The following is a 14487-nucleotide window of genomic DNA, read 5'->3' on the forward strand; positions in this document are numbered from 1 at the left end:
CTTCTCACTACCTATTACAGTTTTGAAGGCCATAAAATGCCAAGATGGCACAAAACCCCCACAAATGACCCCATTTTAGAAAGTAGACACCCCAAGCTATTTGCTGAGAGGCATGTTGAGTTCATGGAATATTTTATATTTTGCCACAAGTTGCGGGAAAATTACAAACTTTTTTTTATTTTTATTTTTTCACAAAGTTGTCACTAAATGATATATTGCTCATGCATGCCATGGGCATATGTGAAATGACACCCCAAAATAAATTCTGCTGCTTCTCCTGAGTACGGGGATACCACATATGTGGGACTTTTTGGGAGCCTAGCCGCGTACGGGGCCCCGAAAACCAAGCACCGCCTTCAGGCTTTCTAAGGGCGTTACAGTTTTGAAGGCCATAAAATGCCAAGATGGCACAAACCCCCCCCAAATGACCCCATTTTGGAAAGTAGACACCCCTAAATTTAGGGGTACACTAGTGAGACTAGGTAATAAATGGCGGGTGCCCTGAAACTATAAAAAAATAACTAACCAACCAGCGTCACCTGTAACAGTTATATGGTGATCACTGGTGAAAGGGTTAACTAGGGGGCAATCAGGGGGCTTTATGCGGTAGTATATGGGGGTCCCTGGCGCTATAAAAAGCTGCGGCGAACCTAAATACCTACCTGCCTAACTAGCGTCACCTGTGACACTAATACAGCGATCAGAAAAACGATCGCTTATTAGGCTGGGTTCACACTGGAGCGATGCGGGAACGCCACGAATGCGCGGCGGGTTCCAACATCGCATGCCTCCCGGCGGCAGTTCACACTGCCCTATGCGAACTGCTGGGAGTGTCAGTGAAATGTTAATGACACCCCCAGATCAGTTCGCATATCGCAGTGCGATCTGCAAACTTGGATCGCATGGTGTGAACACCCATGCGATCCGATTCTGCTGCGGACCAAAAAAAGGGTCCCGTGCGAGTTTGCGGCGGGTGCGGCGGGTGCGACACGAATTCAGCCATACTATCTGTATAGCTGAACTCGAATCGCACAGAGATCGGATGTGATTTGCACTGCAGTGCGGTGCGAATCACATCCGTTCTCATAAACCGCTGCAATGTGAACCCAGCCTTAGTGACACTGGTGACGGGGGGTGATCACGGGGTTAAACCTTTATTGGGGGGGTTAGGGGGGTACCTTAGAACTAAAGGGGGCTAACCCTAACTGCCCTAACAGTTATTAGTCACAAATGACACCCGCCGGGTGATCAGGGGGTTAAACCTTTATTAGGTAATAAATGGCGGGTGCCCTGAAACTATAAAAAAATAACTAACCAACCAGCGTCACCTGTAACAGTTATATGGTGATCACTGGTGAAAGGGTTAAATAGGGGGCAATCAGGGGGCTTTATGCGGTAGTATATGGGGGTCCCTGGCGCTATAAAAAGCTGCGGCGAACCTAAATACCTACCTGCCTAACTAGCGTCACCTGTGACACTAATACGGCGATCAGAAAAATGATCGCTTATTAGGCTGGGTTCACACTGGAGCGATGCGGAAACGCCACGAATCCGCGGCGGGTTCCCGCATCGCATGCCTCCCGGCGGCAGTTCACACTGCCCTATGCGAACTGCTGGGAGTGTCAGTGAAATGTTACTGACACCCCCAGATCAGTTCGCATATCGCAGTGCGATCTGCAAACTCGGATCGCATGGTGTGAACACCCATGCGATCCGATTCTGCTGCGGGCCAAAAAAAGGGTCCCGTGCGAATTTGCGGCGGGTGCGGCGAATGGCTGAACTCGAATCGCACAGAGATCGGATGTGATTTGCACTGCAGTGCGGTGCGAATCACATTCGTTCTCATAAACCGCTGCAATGTGAACCCAGCCTTAGTGACACTGGCGACGGGGGGTGATCACGGGGTTAAACCTTTATTGGGGGGGTTAGGGGGGTACCTTAGAACTAAAGGGGGCTAACCCTAACAGTTATTACAGTCACAAATGACACCAATGCAAAAAAAAAAAAAAAAAAAATGACATTGGTGTCACTGTGACTGGGGGGCAGGGGTAATTGGGGGGGTGATCGGGGGGTGTGAGTGTGCCTGGCATGTTCTACTGTATGTGTAGAGTGTTGGTGCAACTCACCGATCCGCTCTCCTCCGTGTCGGAACGAAAAATACCGACACGGAGGAGAGAATACATCACTTCCTCTCCTGTGTTTACATTACAGGAGAGGAAGTGATGTCACGGGGGATTTCTATTCGTCGGGAGCGATCGCGAGGGGGTGGCCATGAACGAATGGCCGCCCCCTCGTCCCGGATCGCTCCCGGACGAATACCGACCGCCGCAGGCACCGGGCGGGGGCCCGATTGGGCCCCCGACCCGCGGGAGGCAAGGGACGTACATGTACGCCCATATGCCTGCCCGTGCCATGCTGTCGACGTACATCGTCGTGCGGCGGTCGGCAACTGGTTAATGCTTGGGAAATCTTTTTGTATCCAAATCCAGCTTTAAACTTCTCCACAACAGTATTACGGACCTGCCTGGTGTGTGCCTTGGTCTTCATGATGCTCTCTGCGCTTTCAACAGAACCCTGAGACTATCACAGAGCAGGTGCATTTATACAGAGACTTGATTACACACAGGTGGATTCTATTTATCACCATCAGTCATTTAGGACAACATTGAATCAGAGATCCTCGCTGAACTTCTGGAGTGAGTTTGCTGCATTGAAAGTAAAGGGGCCGAATAATTTTGCACGCACCACTTTTCAGTTTTTTATTTGCTAAAAAAGTTTAAAATATCCAATAGATTTCGTTCCACTTCACAATTGTGTCCCACTTGTTGGTGATTCTTCACAAAAAATTTTAATTTTATATCTTTATGTTTGAAGCCTGAAATGTGGCAAAAGGTTGAAAAGTTTAAGGGGGCCGAATACTTTCGCAAGGCACTGTACCTCTTCTAATGAGAGCTTGTATCGGGAGGGTTTTCTGGAATCCCCTTCCAGTGCCTCACCCTCTGATTTCTGCCGCTAAATCATTGCCCTGTTCAGTGGAATGTTCTTGCACTAGTTTATTAATACATTCCTTACACAATGCTTTCCCCCAGGAATCTTTAAGTGTATTTTTACAAGAGTTGTGAGAGGGTTTGGTTTTATCTGTTTTCTGCAATAAAAAAGAAAACCCCACAACATTAATACTGCTATACTCCTACCTGCCAAAATTGCAGGTGCACAGCATCTTTCATGTGGGCTAACCTCACCAGGGGCCCCATGAACCACCCTCTGACACTGGAGGGACCTTGCCTACACCCCCCCCCCTTTTTCCCCATGTACCCTTGAAAGGGGGTGGGGGGTTGGGTGGTAGCGGTTTAGGCCAAGGGAGTTCCACCCTAGGTTCCCTTTACCTTGGTATGGCTGGAGCTGGTCTCTGCTGGAGCAGTGTCCCTTCCCTCTGTGTCTGACATGCTGGTGTCACCGCCAGAGCCTCTGCTGTCTTTACAACGTGTGTGGTTCCTCTCCAGCCCATGCCTGACTCCTCTTCATGTTTTGCCTGACTCCTCTTCATGTTTTGCCTGACTCCTCTTCATGTTTTGCCTGACTCCTCTTCATGTTTTGCCTGACTCCTCTTCATGTTTTGCCTGACTCCTCTTCATGTTTTGCTGCCAGAAACCGCGAACCCCGGAAGTGCACGCCCCCTTCGCCGGACGTGACGTCACCCGGCGTGGTTTGCACTGAGTAGAGTGCTTCACGCTGCTGGGGGTATGAGACGGCCGGCCATGCACCTCCTTGCTCCGCACTCGGAGCTGAACAGGAACCCCTCCCGACCTCTATCTGCACTCGGTGATGCGGGGCGGCATTACAGGGCAGTCTGCCATCTTTCGTTTGCCCAAGCAGCCTCTGCTGCTTTCCAGGACATTTGCCTGAGCCTCCTGACTCTCCTGCTTGGTTTCCTTGGTGTCTCCTCTCCTGGAGGAAACACAAATAACTGAGGAGCAGCGGGGAGGAGGAAATGTATGGAAAGCTGGCGCAGGTGTTCCCTACAGAGGGGAGGAGCCAAGGTCTCGCAGGTGGCTGTCCTGAAAGACTATTAGGGAAAATTTTGAATATTGATACTATTATTATTTATTTTTGGGTGGCCTTCCACTTTAAATAGTGTTATTTTTACTGGACTTCTGTCTGGCCGTCTTTAATATTGATTGGGCCCTGGGCAAAAATTTTCTTAGGGCCCCCTCCCCCCATGCAATTTCGCTCTACACCTTCTCTGAGACATACAATAAATAGCAGCTAGACTTAAAATCAGTTTACTGTATAATTACAGGCAGCAATTGCGATTGGTTGCCAGAGGTTACAGCATATCATTACTGCTTACTGACTGGTTGCTAGAGGTTACAGCACTCCTTAAGGCTCACTGATTAGTTGTTAGAGGTTACAGCACATTTCTGCTTGTTGATTGGCTGCTAGAGATTGCTGTGCAGTAATACTGCTCACTGGTTGCTATAGGTTACAGTACATCTCCTCACTGCAGGGGGGCATGATATACATATGAATGCTGCCTTTATTTACATATCACTGCAGTTGGCCTCAGCTATTTACATATGCATGACACTGTTATTTACATATGAATGCCAGTATTTACATGTAAACATAGGGTCTGCAGGTGAGTCATCTGTACACAACAATAGGGCAGAGCTGGGCAGCATTAGTAGCAGCACAGGACTAAAACGTCAAGGGACAAGGGAATGTAAACTGGGATAGTTGGCAAGTATGAGGGCTGCTTTGGGTCCCTCAACAATGACAGGGCCCAGCCTTTTGCCCTGCCTTAACCACTTGCTTACTGGGCACTTAAACCCCCCTCAGTCCCAGACCAATTTTCAGCGCTGATGCACTTTGAATGACAATTGCGCGGGCATACAACACTGTACCCAAATTAAATTTTTATCATTTTTTTTCCCACAAATAGAGCTTTCTTTTGGTGGTATTTAGTTACAGCTCAGAGTTTTATTTTTTGCTAAACAAACAAAAAAAATGCAAAAAAAAAAAAAAAATCATGTTTAATAGTTTGTTATAAAATTTTGCAAACGGGTAATTTTTCTCCTTCATTGAAGTGCGCTGATTAGGCGGCACTGATAGGCTGCATTGGTGGGCACTGATAGGCATAGTTAAGGCGGCACTGATGGGCAAAGATGGGCACAGATAAGATGGCACGGATGGGTGGTACAGATGGGTGGCACGGATGGGCACTGATAGGTACCACTGATAGATGGGACTGATGGGCACTGATAGGTAGCACTGATAGGTGGCTCTGATAGGTTGCACTGCTGGGCACTGATGGGCGGCACTGCTGGGCACTGGTAGATGACACTGGGGTGCAGCACCTTTGAGGCAGATTGTGGGCACTGTGGGTGGCACTGCTGGGTGGCACTGTGGACACTGCTGGGTGGCACTGTGGGCACAAGCAGGCCTGGCCGTGATCGGGACTGATGTCCCGATCACGGCCGCCGGTGATCGGCTTTTTTTTTTTCTCCTCGCGCTGTCAGCGCGAGGAGGAATAATAGCCGATTACCGGCTCCGTTATATCACATGATCAGCTGTCATTGGCTGACAGCTGATCACGTGATAAGGGGTCGGGATCGACCCCTTGCACGGATCGGTGATCAGGCGAGTCTCACGGACTTGCCGATCACAGAGCGTGCCGCGTGCGCCCCTCAGGGGGCGCGTAGGCCGCTCGTGCACGGGACAACGTCAATAGACGTAGTCCCGGCAAAGGAGATCCATGCTGTAGCCGTCATTTGGCTATAGCGCACATCTCAAGTGGTTAAAGACGGCCCTGCTTCTGTCTCAGTCTGATCCATGGTTCCTGACAAGGCAGCTCCCAGGAGATGAAGAAATTTCTATGCAGAATAAAATCAGAAACAAAAGGAGCGCCACTCTAAGTGCAGTATGCAAAGAATAAAACGAGTCTATTTATTTAGAGAAATGGCAACTTACATGAGGATGAACAATAAAGTGCATGTCAGACCCACCAGAGGTCAGTGGAGCTGTGACACTGAAGGACCATGGGGAGCCAGGTTCATCACAAGTCCAGAACTCCACAAGGTAGTGAACACAGACGGCCGAGTCTCGGGGTGAGTGTGACCCCAGCAATGGGGGCAGGAATGCTGGGCATGGCTAACGTGTCTCAGAGCCGCCCATGGCTCCTTTCTCAAAGCTGATTGGCCGCAGCTGTGCCACCTGCATATGTAGTGAGAGGGAGAGGAGCTACAAATTGGGAAGGAGGACAGGAAGGGGTGGGGGGCTGGGCTTACAAACAGAGCTCTATATGAACAGAGATCACAAACTGTTGTAACGGCTCAAATGAGCGCGGTTCTTGTCTGCAGCAACATACAGCAGTGACATTTACACAAAATAGCAAAAACAAAAAGATAATGATGAGATACAACTGAGATAGCACCTATAGTAATAATGAACACCCATAGAACTGAATATTACATGAGCGGGTGGATGCTCCCTGCCCCACTCACCTCCTGGCGCGGATCAACCTGGCTCCACACAGTCCTTCAGGGCACTTTCACACTGAGGCGCAATTTTTAGTGGTGCTTTACCATCATTTTAGCGGTGCGCTTTTAACCCCCACTAGCGGGCGGAAAAAATAGTTAAAAGCGCCGGTGCAGCAGCGCTGATCATTGATTTCAATGGGCAGGGGCACTTTGTATACATCGCTCCTATAGCGCTAAAAAGATGCTGCACCTCAGTAAAGCCCCTCAGTGTGAAAACAGCCGGAGAAAAGTATCTGATGGAAGTTTATTAATGGCAGACATGAAGAAAGAGCGACCGATCGTCCTCCATACAATCATTCATCACACATCTGCCCCTCCATCCCCCATCCTAGATCGTCCTCCATACAATCGTTCATCACACATCTGCACCCTCCATCCCCCATCCTAGATCGTCCTCCATACAATCATTCATCACACATCTGCACCCTCCATCCCCCATCCTAACACTCAGTATCACTCAGTATATTAGATGTGGTTCTATGTAATCTTACCTTTCCGGTCACACCGGTCTGTGAAGAGACGATCTGGAAGCTCTGAATACAAAACAACAAAATGGAGAATTTGGGGAGGGGGAGAGAAAGAAATGTGACTGAGGAAGTTTCACTTTCAGTTTAAACCAACATCCTCCCAACTACAGATATTGTACATTGCAGAAAACTAAACACACAAGTGAGTATCAGATGGACTCGTCTCCTGATGGAGAATGTCTCTGGTCTTGCTGCCCTGAAGGATAGGAGTGTCCTAACAGTCAAAGGAAAAAGAAAACAACAGCGCACCGACCTTGTGCATTATCCTTAGCAAAATACTTTATTTAAAAGTAAAATAGAAAACTACTCACAAATGTATAAACAAAATAACTCGTGACACAAGTCTCCAGATAATAATTATTCATGGTGGTAACGGGAGATTACAGAGTCACACACAGTGTGTATATATATATATATATATATATATATATATAAATAAAACAACGGACAGTGTCACTAGAGCAGAAGACGATGTCAGTAGGTTTGTGTCAGTCATTTATATTTTTATTCTTTTTTTTATTATTTGCTATGCAATTTTTTTATTATCTATTTTTTACGAGCCCCATTGGGGGGCTTTGATGAAATATCGCACGTCTAAACAGACCCCCCCCCCCCCCCCGGATGTCTCACATTTGAGAAAGGGACTGAGGACAGAGATTTCCCAGTCCCTTTCTCTGCAGCCAAGCAGCAAGGGGAATCAGCACAGCACATGATGATTAGGGTGTGCCCAGGCACACCTGCCACACCCTGTGCATACTCCTATGAGCAGCTCAAATCATTGGATGTGGTGGCTGCATTCCTTTTCTTTTTATGCCCCCCCTCCTCTGTTTTCCCCTGATCTGACCAGTAACACCCCTCCTGTAAAAGCCTCAATCCGCGACAGGAACTGCATGTGAATCGCACCACATTGCACCAAAGAAGTGCAGGCACCTTTTATGAGCCAAACACAACCTCATCCCATCACATCACATCACACTAGGGTTGCCACCTTTTCTTCAAGTCAAACCCGAACACTTTAGCGGTGCACAGCAATTTTTTAAATAGTATAAACTATACATATATTTTGCTACTAAATAACATTTCTAATCATATGAAGTTAATAACAAGAGTTCCCTGTTACATCAGAGTCCACAGAGTTCCTCTTTACATCTGAATTCGCAGAGTTCCCTTTCACTGTAAGTGGGGGGGGCTCTGCAGACTCTGATGTAAGGGAGAACTCTGGGGACTCTGACATAAGGGATGTGATGGGAACCCTCATCTAAGGGGGAACACTGAGAACTCTGATGTACGGAGAAGATTCTGATGTAAGGGGAAAGGCTGTGGCCTCTGGTGTAAAGGGGAACTCTGATATAAGGGGTGCTCTGAGAACCCTGTGTACTTACTCAGAGGCAAGAGAGTGAAGGGGGGAGACTTCAATCACAGATAGATGGATGGTGAGATGGATGGTGAGCTCACTCACCTCTTGACAGTCAGCACCTCTCATCCAGTTGGATCTGAGGCTGCTGGACTTCAAATTTCTGGCCCAAATTTCCCTTTTCTGAGGCACAGTGCCAGGGATTGGAGTGTGGGGCAGACAAAGAGGGGTAGGGGTGGGGGGTGGGGGGGGGGGGGAAGAGGTGCAGATCGAGCCCTTTCTCCTCTCTCGTCTTTATGTGTTTGGGGGGGGTTGTTAATGTTGGCTTTGGGGAGTGTAAAAGAGAGTAACAGACACTCTCAGCTTAGACAACTGCAGCCAGCAAACCTGCTGGGAAGCCATAGGCCAGTCTAAATAATGTGTCCGGGTTGCAGACAGTCTGAAACCCGGACACATGATTCCAAACCCGAACTGTCCGGGTGAATCCTGGACAGGTGGCAACCCTACATCACACCACACCACATCCAACCTCATCTCATCACACACCAAACCCCACCACATCCCATCCTACCATACACCACATCCAACCACATCCAACCACATCCCATCCCATCCAACCACATCCCATCCCACACCACACCTCATCTCATATCATCACACACCAAACCCCACCACATCCCATCCCAACCCACACCACATCCAACCACATCCCATCCAAACACATACCACATCCAACCACATCCCATCCCATCTCATCCCACCCAACACCATCCAACCACATCCCATCCAACCTCATCCCATCACACCCCACACCACATCCAATCTCATCCCATCCCATCCACACACCACACCCCATCCCACCCCACATCCAACCACATCCCATCCCACCCCACCACAGCCAACCTCATCCCATCACATCTCATCCCACCCCACCACATCCAACCACACCCCATCCAACCACATCTCATCTCATCACACACACCACACCCCATCCCACCCCACATTTCATCACACACCACACCCCATCCCACATCCAACCACATCTCATCCCACCACACCCCACCCAACACCATCCAACCCCACCACATCCCAACCCACCGTCGTTTTGTACAATGCAATCCAATGCAGGCAAAGGCAGTGTCTATGTGACCTGTGTGTGGGGTGTTGGTGACTTTGTATGGACACCCGCTGCAGATCTCAATGGTTGTGCAATTTGCATGCGGTGTGAGAAAAAAAAAATCACACAGATCTCTGTGTTCCCCACACCACATAAGTGCAATCCTTTACTTAGAGTGCCGCCACTCTGAATGAAGGAGCACAGGAGGCACCTTTGGACAGCGGCATTGTCAGTCTAGGGGTAGAGGAGTGTTGGGCCCCTTCCACACGAGGTGAATCTGTTTAGCGGAGTCCATCAGCTCAGCAGGGGATCGATCCATTCATCTCCGCTGAGCCGGCCGATGACGGGTCCATCTCTGATCACTGAGCGGGGGAGGGGCCTGTCAGAGAGCCGCCGATTCCTATGGAGAGATCAGATTTAAACGGACGGCATGTCCATCAGATCTCATCCGATCCGCCAGAGGGAGGGGCAAACGCATCGCCATACGTCGGATTCTAGCGAATCGGATGGCAGGCGGGTGTCAGTGAACACATCTCCGCTGACATCCATCTCCCCATAGGAGTCAATGGACGGCTGAAAAACAGACAGGAGGATCTGAGGGGCTTTTCATGTGAAAGGCGCCTTAAATGGACTAGCAGAATAAGATAAAACCAATTGAAGCCAAACTCCAGCTTTTAAAGCAGCACCAGCAGAGCATTTCTTCTTCACCCTCATAAACTATGTGCTCCTCCACCAGATAAAATGTTCCTCTCACCGTGCGAGTGACTCGCATCCTTCACTCTAATAATTCCTCTTTTCCCTTTTATAAGAACAGAACTTTTATCTTGGGGTGATCGGAGTTCTTCAGACTCGGTCGATGTGAAGGAGATTGTACAATCAGATTGTAACGTGTGTGGAGAGATTTATAGATCTATAAAAACAAGTCATCATCGCCCTCAGTGGTCACACATCTGAGATTACAGATTCTTCAAGGGTCCCTCAGCCCGGCTTCACATCAGTGCGGCTTTGAAATCGAGCGACTTTCAGGGGCCAAACATCAGTGCGATTTGCACCGCCGATTTCATGGCTACTTCCAAATCCGGTGACCAGAATTCCATTCAATTCGCAGTGAGATCCGTGAAAAGTCATCCGGGAACCTTTGTCAGAATTGCTGCAGCATGAGGAGTCGCAGCGATATAAATGGATCCATTGCCTGCAATGGGGAGTCGCTCGTCATGCAGGTTGGAAATGTCAAATCGCAGGACAAGTCGCAGCGCTGTGAACGGGGGGCTTACCGACCTCCAGAGGAGCCCCGGGGGAGGGGAAGTCTGCTCTAGATGATCCACCAATCCTCATCATTGTTTCAGTCCAGCTGTAAGAATGTGGTTGGGGCCGGGGTCACATGCATGTGAATTGGATGCGGCTTTCATTGCATGTCAAGTCGCATGACGTGTGACCGGCTCTCAGTGTCCGCGGTGCGGATTCCAGAAGGGTCCGCTGCGTTTTTTTGGGTCTGGTTCAGGTGAGAATTCAGGCAAAAATAAAAAAAATTCAGACCCGAAACGCACCTGAAGCGGTGAAGAGAAACGCACCGGACACCGGGCTGAAAACCTCGGCTGCACACATGTGAACCCGGCCTAAAACCTCTCCGATCCTCCTCAGGGAGGTCCTCATCTTATGGAGAGGAGTCATAAATCGCACAGAGATGACCAATCAGACGCCTGACATGTGACTTCCTAATCCATAGAGAATAAGACGTTTATAATACAATCCATCAAATAATCACATTATTTCCTCACCTCCACTGAAGAGGGTGACAGGATCCTCGGGGCCCAACCTGCAGACACATGGGGCCCTTTGGCCCTTGATGAGGGGCCCTTTGGCCCTTGATGAGGGGCCCTTTGCAGACCCCCAGCAGTCGGTAGCGGCGGTATTCATCTGTAAAGAAGAGATAATGTCGCTGATTTCTCGCACTCTCATGTCACATGTCTGCAGTCTCTGATCATCTCCTCCAATAGGATTGAAGCCTCTGACAGTCTTCTGTCATATACACTGGGGGGGACACTGGGGGGGAGGAGCACACGGGGGGGACACTGGGGTGGAGGAGCACACGGGGGGACACTGGGGGGAGGAGCACACGGGGGGGACACTGGGGGGTGGTGAATGGTTTGTCTCATTATGGAGGGTGGTAACCCCACAGCTAAACCCCCATATTTTACCATCCCCCTCCTTCCCAACCATAAGTGTAGGCGGGGCCTCAGCCTCCAATCACATCTCAGGGTTTTGTGTGTTTTGCGCACATTTCTGAAACACTATAAAAACACGCATTGCGTTTTGCGGTTCTATTCATTATTAATGGCACACCAAATGTGGCGAGCAGACACACATTTTGTTGCGTGTAAAAATACGCAACAAACGGCGCAGAAACGTCGGTGAGCGACTTTCCCACATGAAGGGCGTCCCATTGAAATGAATGGAGTGTGCGGAATGGGGGATGGGAGAGGATTTGTACCCCCCACACATTTCTCCTCCCCTCCCCCCACACATAATCCACTCCCCTTTTATACACTCCTATACAAGCCAATGGCTGCACACAGAGGCGGCTCTAGACTTTCTGAGGCCTTAGGCAAAACTTAGACATGAGGCCCCACTCACGCCCATAATGGGAAAAATATTATAAAAATGATAAAAATTAACTGTATGAATGCATATATTAACTTAATTCCTATGAACTATGAATTCACCGTTTCTATAAATTTCTCTAGCCAATTATTCTTTAATCAAATATCATTAAACATAGGGTGGGTGGGTATATATGTTACACGCACACAGATATAGATCAAATTGTGCAGCTGCCTACTCATTATCCTTTGTGCTGTCTCATAAATGTGAAATTAATTTGTCAACAAAGTATAAAACAAAAAAAAAAGTAATTTTACAACATATTCTAAAACATAACCTGTTTAATGCAACAAGTCCAATCCAGCTAAGGAGCAGTCCCAGCTGAGGGATATAGTCATAGTCCAACCCAGCTGATAGACATAGTCCGACCCATCCAATCCAGCTAAGGGACAGTCCCAGATAAGAGACAGCCCAGCTAAGAGACAGTCCAATCCAGCTAAAGGACAGTCACCGACCTCACATCCATGATACAAGAGATGGTCAGAGACTGTGTACGGGCAATAATACAGGAGATGGTCAGAGACTGTGTGTGGACAATGATACAGGAGATGGTCAGAGACTGTGTGTGGACAATGATACAGGAGATGGTCAGAGTCTATGCAGACAATTATACAGGAGACGGTCAGAGACTGTGCAGACAATGATACAGGCAAGGGTCAGAGACTGTGGACAATGATACAGGAGATGGTTTTATTATGGTAATGACAAGCAAACTCTTACCTGGCTAACATGGTATCAAACGTTGGAGCCACTGACAGGGTGCTGACAGACAATCATGCAGGAGATGGTCATAGACTGCGGAAAATTATACAGGAGATGGTCAGAGACTGTGTGTGGACAATGAATCAGGAGATGGTCAGAGACTGTGTGTGGACAATGAATAAGGAGATGGCCAGAGACTGTGTGTGGACAATGATACAGGAGACGGTCAGAGACTGTGTGTGGACAATGATACAGGAGACGGTCAGAGACTGTGTGTGGACAATGATACAGGAGACGGTCAGAGACTGTGTGTGGACAATGATACAGGAGACGGTCAGAGACTGTGTGTGGACAATGATACAGGAGACGGTCAGAGACTGTGTGTGGACAAGGATACAGGAGACGGTCAGAGACTGTGTGTGGACAAGGATACAGGAGACGGTCAGAGACTTGCAGAGACAATGATACAGGAGACGGTTTTATTATGGTAATAACAAGCAAACTCTTACCTGGCTAACACGGTATGAAAAGTTGGAGCCACTGACAGGGTGCTGACAGACAATCATGCCACAAAGATGCAGGAGATGGTCAGATACTGTGCGCAGATAATGATACAGGAAATGGTCAGAGACTGTGGGCGGACAATGATACAGGAGCCACTGTGCCATCAAAAGCAGCCACCGTGCCAGTAATCGCAGCCACTGTGTCATCAAACACAGCCACTGTGTCATCAAACGCAGCCACTGTGCCCTCAAACGCAGCCACTGTGCCAAAACGCAGCCACTGTGCCCATCAATTGCAGCCACTGTGCCCATCAAACTCAGCCACTGTGCCCATCAAATGCAGCCACTGCGCCATCAAACGCAGCCACTGTGCCATCAAACGCAACCACTGTGCCATCAAACGCAGCCACTGTGCCCTCAAACGCAGCCACTGTGCCCTCAAACGCAGCGACTGTGCCCTCAAACGCAGCCACTGTGCTCATCAATTGCAGCCACTGTGCCCATCAAATGCAGCCACTGCGCCATCAAACACAGCCACTGTGCCATCAAACGCATCCACTGTGCCATCAAACGCAGCCACTGTGCCCATCAAACGCAGCCACTGCGACATCAAACGCAGCCACCGTGCCAACAAAAGCAGCCACCGTGCCATCAAACACAGCCACTGTGCCCATCAATTGCAGCCACTGTGCCATCAAACTCAGCCACTGTGCCCATCAAATGCAGCCACCGTGCCCATCAAATGCAGCCACTGCGCCATCAATTGCAGCCACCGTGCCATCAAACTCAGCCACTGTGCCCATCAAATGCAGTCACTGCGCCATCAAACGTAGCCACTGTGCCCATCAAACGCAGCCACTGTGCCATCAAATGCAGCCACTGTGCCATCAAACGCAGCCACTGTGCCATCAAACACAGCCACCGTGCCCATCAAATGCAGCCACTGTGCCCATCAATTGCAGCCACCGTGCCCATCAATTGCAGCCACCGTGCCATCAAACTCAGCCACTGTGCCCATCAATTGCAGCCACCGTGCCATCAAACTCAGCCACTGTGCCCATCAATTGCAGCCACCGTGCCATCA

The 14487-nt window shown here is 49.2% G+C and overlaps 2 protein-coding genes across 2 annotated transcripts in view; both read right to left on the minus strand.

Annotated features, from left to right (window-relative positions):
- Nucleotides 1–7175, minus strand: part of LOC143942637 (NACHT, LRR and PYD domains-containing protein 3-like) — a 162443-nt gene extending 155268 nt beyond the window's left edge. Inside the window, exon 1 of the mRNA XM_077464001.1 lies at nt 7031–7175. The gene's annotated coding sequence lies outside the window, so the exon portion shown is untranslated. The remainder of the gene's footprint in view (nt 1–7030) is intronic.
- LOC143942631 (NACHT, LRR and PYD domains-containing protein 12-like) overlaps nt 1–14487 on the minus strand; it is a 1996551-nt gene that overhangs the window by 677287 nt on the left and 1304777 nt on the right. The window lies entirely within an intron of this gene.

The sequence above is a fragment of the Lithobates pipiens genome, unplaced genomic scaffold (assembly GCF_037356315.1).
Source record: "Lithobates pipiens isolate NorthernLeopardFrog02 unplaced genomic scaffold, aLitPip1_a1.2 Scaffold_30, whole genome shotgun sequence".
In the NCBI taxonomy this organism is placed as follows: Eukaryota; Metazoa; Chordata; class Amphibia; order Anura; family Ranidae; genus Lithobates; species Lithobates pipiens.